At 39.0% G+C, this 6510-nt stretch overlaps 1 long non-coding RNA gene across 2 annotated transcripts in view; it reads left to right on the top strand.

The window, feature by feature from the left end:
- Positions 1-5005, top strand: part of LOC108416361 — a 6120-nt gene extending 1115 nt beyond the window's left edge. For both annotated transcript variants that reach the window (XR_005130125.1, XR_005130126.1), the window contains exons 3-5: positions 2442-2786; positions 2935-3018; positions 4661-5005. This is a non-coding gene — a long non-coding RNA (uncharacterized LOC108416361). The remainder of the gene's footprint in view (positions 1-2441; positions 2787-2934; positions 3019-4660) is intronic.
- The last annotated feature ends 1505 nt before the right edge of the window (positions 5006-6510 follow it).

Below are 6510 nucleotides of genomic sequence, written 5' to 3'. Positions count from 1 at the left end.
ATCAGACATGACATTCTGACCACCTCCTCGTTTCTACGCTCACTGTCCACTTTATCAGCTCCACTGACTGTATAGCTGCACTCTGTAGTTCTACAGTTACAGACTGTAGTCCATCTGTTTCTCTGATACTCTGTTAGCCCCTTTTACCCTGTCCAGCAGCACTGCTGTGTCTGATCCACTCACACCAGCACAACACATACACTAACACAATACCACCACATCAGTGTTACTGCAGTGCTGAGAATGATCCACCACCCAAACAGTACCTGCTCTGTGAGGGTCCATGGGGGTCCTGACCACTGAAGAACAGGGTAACAGAGTATCAGAGAAACAGATGGACTACAGTCTGTAACTGTAGAACTACAGAGTGCAGCTATACAGTCAGTGGAGCTGATAAAAAGGACAGTGAGTGTAGAAACAAGGAGGTGGTCAGAATGTTATGATCAGTGTGTCTTGCTGAAATGTGTAAATTGGAGCAGTTTTATTTCAACAGTTGACAAGGCTTTACACAAAATTCTCTGGTTTGTGGTTATTTTTGTAGAGTTTTGGAGGTGGAGCTTCACGAACATTCTAACAATAACGCTTTGAAAGTAGCTAAAAAATAGCCACCACTTTTAAAAAAGTAGCTAAAAAGTAGCCACTATTTTTCAAAAAGTAGCTGAAAATTTGTTACTACTTTACAAAAAGTAGCTAAAAAGTAGCCACTATTTTTCAAAAAGTAGCTAAAAAGTAGTCACTATTTTTAAAAAAGTAGCTGAAAAGTAGTCACTACTTTTAAAAAAGTAGCTAAAAAGTAGCCACTATTTTTCAAAAAGTAACTAAAAAGTAGTCACTACTTTTCAAAAAGTAGCTAAAAAGTAGTCACTACTTTACAAAAAGTAGCTAAAAAGTAGTAACTACTTTTAAAAAAGTAGCTAAAAATTAGTCAATACTTTTAAAAAAGTAGCTAAAAAGTAGTCGCTACTTTTTAAAAAGTAGCTAAAAAGTAGTCACTACTTTTCTAAAAATAGCCAAAAAGTAGTCACTCCTTTTCAAAAAGTAGCTGAAAAGTAGTCACTATTTTTAAAAAAGTAGCTAAAAAGTAGTCACTACTTTTCAAAAAGTAGCTAAAAAGTAGTCACTACTTTTCAAAAAGTAGCTAAAAAGTAGTCACTACTTTTCAAAAAATAGCTAAAAAGTAGTCACTCCTTTTCAAAAAGTAGCTGAAAAGTAGTCACTACTTTTCAAAAAGTAGCTAAAAAGTAGTCACTACTTTTCAAAAAGTAGCTGAAAAGTAGTCACTACTTTTCAAAAAGTAGCTAAAAAGTAGTCACTACTTTTCAAAAAGTAGCTAAAAAGTAGTCACTACTTTTCAAAAAGTAGCTAAAAAGTAGTCACTACTTTTCAAAAAATATCTAAAAAGTAGTCACTCCTTTTCAAAAAGTAGTCAGTACTTTTCAAAAAGTAGCTAAAAAGTAGTCACTACTTTTCAAAAAGTAGCTAAAAAGCAGTCACTACTTTTCAAAAAGTAACTAAAAAGTAGTCACTACTTTTCAAAAAGTAGCTAAAAAGTAGTCACTACTTTTCAAAAAGTAACTAAAAAGTAGTCACTACTTTTCAAAAAGTAGCTAAAAAGTAGTCACTCCTTTTCAAAAAGTAACTAAAAAGTAGTCACTACTTTTCAAAAAGTAGCTAAAAAGTAGTCACTACTTTTCAAAAAGTAGCTGAAAAGTAGTCACTACTTTTCAAAAAGTAGCTAAAAAGTAGTCACTACTTTTCAAAAAGTAGCTAAAAAGTAGTCACTACTTTTCAAAAAGTAGCTAAAGCACTCCTTTTCAAAAAGTAACTGAAAAGTAGTCACTACTTTTCAAAAAGTAGCTAAAAAGTAGTCACTACTTTTCAAAAAGTAACTGAAAAGTAGCTGCTACAAATTTTGGGAAAGTAGCTGCCTACTAATATTCCCAACCCTGCATGTGCAATAATTCTAATAGTTCACCAGGGGTAAGTGGAATGCACTAATGCTAAATAAATAAAAAAAAAATTTGGCCCAAAACTTCATTCTGTGCTGTCTGGCTACTTTCCTCATCAGAGACTTTTGACATGTATCCCTCACAAATACTCTACAAACCAAAACAAGCAGCCGGCAAGCAGGACAAGATAAATGTGTAATTTCTATAGAGCTACCAAACCGTACCAGGACGAAATCTAGCCTGTAAGTCTCAGACCAGAAAGATAAGTAGGTTTATTTTGTCCAGTTTAGCAAAATTTAGCAATTTTGCTAAAATGGGTTGGTGGAGAAATGTGTCATGAAGACTGATTGAGAGGCTCCTCGGTCTGTAGGTGAAGGTCAGGAACAGCCTCTCAGCCAGGACACCTTTCTCCTCTGAGAAGGCCTGATTGGGCTAATTGTCTCTGACTCCTACATTAAACATGTCTGCATTCTATCCATTATATTCTTACAGCTTGACCAACGTTTAACTGACCTGTCCAGGAAGACCTTTCACAGAGGAATCAAAAGAACACAATGGAGGAGAGAGAAAAAATCATAGAAGAAAGAGAGAAGCTTCTGAATCAGAAAGAAATTAATTTTCTAGAAAGAGAAAAGCATCTGGATGGGAAAGAGAGCCGGTTATTAGAGATGGAAAAGCGTTTGGATGGGAGAGATACTCGTTTGGATGAGAGAGAAAAGCGCCTGGACGGAAGAGATATTCGTTTGGATGAGAGAGAAAAGCGCCTGGAAAGAAGAGAGGGACAGACAGACCCAAGACAACATGTCTTGTCTAGGAGAAGTCATTGGGGGTTCCTAGGTGATATTTCAACTCATAAGTGATGACATATGCTTTTCAGCTTAGTCACTGGTCAAGGATTTACAGTTATTACTGATAGCTCTATTAATAGCTCTATTATTGAGAATTTTTAATTTTTCTGTGTTACTGTGATATAATAATTTTACAGGGTCTTTCCTGCCCATGGGAGAAAGTTTTCCAATTATCCCACCCCCCATAAAAAGAAGAGGAAGCATTGCTGAACCTCTAAACTGTAAGTCATTATCCTGTCAGGTTGTGAGTCATTGTTCATTATTCAATTGTCTTGATTTAACGCACGGTGGCATGGTGGGTAGCGCTGTCGCCTCACAGCAAGGAGGGCCTGGGTTCGATTCCCCGGCCGGGCGACCAGGGTCCTCTCTGTGTGGAGTTTGCATGTTCTCCCTGTGTCTGCGTGGGTTTCCTCCGGGTTCTCCGGTTTCCTCCCACGGTCCAAAGACATGCAGTCAGGCCAATTGGACATGCTAAATTACCCCTAGGTGTGAGTGACTGTTTGTGTCTGTCTGTCTGCCCTACGATGGACTGGCGACCTGTCCAGGTTGTATCCTGCCTTTCGCCCGAAGACTGCTGGGATAGGCTCCAGCACCCCCCCGCGACCCTGACGGAGAAGCGGCATGGATGGATGGATGATTTAACGTTACAATAAACTTAAAGGGGAACATCACTGGCTTTTTAAAATGTCTGAATAGTTAAATGTTTAAGGTGTAAACGCTCATTCAGAGTGATCTGATGTGACGTACTCTGAATTAGAGAACCTCTCTGCCTCTGATTCTCTGACTCTTCAAGCCCTGGGCCAACATTCAACAACCATGGGCTCCTCTTAGCAGCTGAAGACGTGAAAATCAAGCAAACTGATGCCTACAAAGAAGGAGAAGAGTATAAAAAGAACTGCTCATATCCAAAAGGCAAAGCAAAACCCCCACATGACAGCAAAGGACCTGCAGGAAGGTTAAGTTGACACATTAGAGGCGGTGCACTGTTCTACTGTGCAGCACTGCTTGTGCTAACATAATCTGCATGGGAAGAGTCATCGGAAGGAAACCTTACTGCATCACATAAGTCAGGGTTGGAGGTGTGCAAAACAAAGACCGTGTTTTTGGTTTGTTTGTTTGTTTTTTGAAGAAAAAAACAGGAGCAACATCTGATAAAACAACCTGTCTGTAATGCTTTGGGGTTGTGTGGAAGCCAGTGGCTCAAGAAACACTGCAAGGGTGGAGGGAAGAATTAATCGAACTAAATATCAGGACAAATGTGACCCACACAGTAAAGAAGCTGAAGATGGAAAGATGCTCTACGACAGGACAATGACCCAATATAGCCCTCAAATTCAATACAAGCTGAAGCTTTGGGAATGGCCCTCAGTTTCCTGACTTGAATATCTGTTTTTTCATGGGAGTTTTTCAGAACATGATCTTCATGTGTTAACGTCACACACGGGCTCAAAAAGATGGTCCGGCTCTATGTTTGGCCTCAGATGATCTCAAAATCAACATCATACTGATGAAGATGTGATGACAGTAGATCATTCACTCACGTCCTCAGAGACGCTCCTTCACCAAGTTTGGACTGAGCTCTCTTTGAATTCTCTTTCAGTCGTTGGATTTACCGACTCAGAGAAAGAGGCGCAGCACAACCCATGTTACACAAAATTCCACCGCACATTGTGTTCAATAACCTGTTTCCACCAGAGAGGGCTCCAAATCCCCAAATCCTACATAGTTCAGCTTTAATTGGTCTTAAACTACTTGAGCCTTGCTGTGTAGAGCTACTCATGTGAATGAAATGCATTGAACTGCACTGGAACTGTCTTGCTTGTTGAAGGCCCATGTAGTAACTAAGTTTTTCTTTGCCTGCAGTGGGAAAAGAAAAAAGCCCACCAAAGCCAGACAAACCTGCAACTGAACCTGACCCTGTTGTCGTGAGCTGAGTTCAATGTGGAAGTTCAGCCTAGAGATTCTGGAGATGACACCAACCAGAAATCACATTGGAAGCCTTTAGCACAATTGCAGTTTTCCCATTTTCATGTTTTTATTGACAGTTTATCTAGCAGAGATAAAGATCAAGATTTGTCCCACATAATGAGTCTCATAAAATTACAAAGGAACATATGCACCCTTTAGGTCTTCTGGGCACCACCATCCCATCAAATCTAATAAGAGGTTTTTGTAAAATTACCTTTAAAAAGTAACAATGAAAAGCTATTTGAGATTCAGCCACTTGCAGTTTTGGTATCTTGTGCACTGAATCTAAAAGCATGTGGTGATGTATATGGTAGGACAGGCTATACAGCCTGTTTTACAAAGACAAATGAAAAAAAAAACCCTCACAGAATAACCCACAATTTCATTCAGTCAAACCAGAAAAGTTGGCATATATGGATGCTGGTTCCAAAAATGTCAACTATTTCGCCTCCGTTTTGTTAGCCTATTTGTAGGATTAGGCGAGTTTGATAAACACATTAATTCTGTTGTCAAAAATTCCTTCTACCAGTTTAGGTCACTTGCCAAAATGAAATAATTTCTGTCACCCCAAGACCTGGAGAAGGTTACACATGTTCTCATTTCACTTACACTACTGCAACAGTACATGAGATTTAGTAAGTCTTCAATAGCTCATTTACAGTTAGCAGTACTGGACAGTAACTGAGTAACTGAGTAAATGTAATGAGTTTCTGTACTTTAGTATTTTTGGTGTATCTGTACTGAAGTTTCTCCGTTCTGGGCGACTTTCTCCTTTCACTCCACTACATTTCAGAGTCTAATATCCGACTTTTTCCTCCTACATTTTGAGAAATCTGCCGTTCCTTTTGGTTTCTGTGTGTATAAAAACGTAACATGTCAAAACGAAAGAAGCGCAAAGCCAGAGCACCAATCAGGGCCCAGCGGTCACTTTGTTTAGAGCTGGTTTTGACCTGTTGGTCATACCGACCCAGTGCAGCACGCGGTTCAACGTCAGCGCAGCAGCGTAAAACTTTGGGAGAGTCTGTTCAACATAAATGATGAACTAACCTAACTTTGTGTAAATAGAGCTCAATATAGAAATATGTCCACATATGCAGTCGAGACTGACGCGGCTTTTTTCTGAATTTCTACAAACACCATTTCATTTTATAGTAAATGAGTTTGGGCTGGATTATGTTTATGAACAGACGCCTACAGATCAACATAGTAAAGGAGCTCATCTGTGATCCTGAGTTTAAAGCCAGTTTTTATTCAACTTAAACTTGGAACTAAGTTGTAAATAAATCTGAAACTGAAACTTTGCTTGTGTGTAAAAAGTGATTTCAGAGCCACTCGGTTCTCCCTGATGGAAACTGTTTACCTTCAGTGTTTTGTGCTTCTGATCATTTTAATAGACGTCAGCGTCACTAATTAATGACGTTCTATTAAAAGACTGGTTTACCAAGAGAGACGCTGGAGGACTTTCACCTGAAATGAGTTCATGAAGCCAGTCTGGTTATAAAAATGATAACAGGACATCAGAGCCAGAATTACTCTTTTAGTACTTTTACTTTATACTTAAGTACATTTGAAGGGAAATACTTTAGTACTTTTACTCAAGTGGAGGTCTAAAGGGAGGAGCATCTACTTTTACTGGAGGAATATTTTACCTTGGGTGTCTCGGCTTTAACTCAAGTACATTAACTTGTGTACTTCGTCCACTCCTGACAGTTAGTCCAAAGAGAGAGAGAGAGAGAGAGAGAGAG

This window comes from Pygocentrus nattereri, chromosome 3 (assembly GCF_015220715.1).
Source record: "Pygocentrus nattereri isolate fPygNat1 chromosome 3, fPygNat1.pri, whole genome shotgun sequence".
Classification (NCBI taxonomy): Eukaryota; Metazoa; Chordata; class Actinopteri; order Characiformes; family Serrasalmidae; genus Pygocentrus; species Pygocentrus nattereri.
The sequence above is the reverse complement of the archived record's forward strand: the minus strand, read 5'-3'. Positions and strand labels throughout refer to the sequence as shown.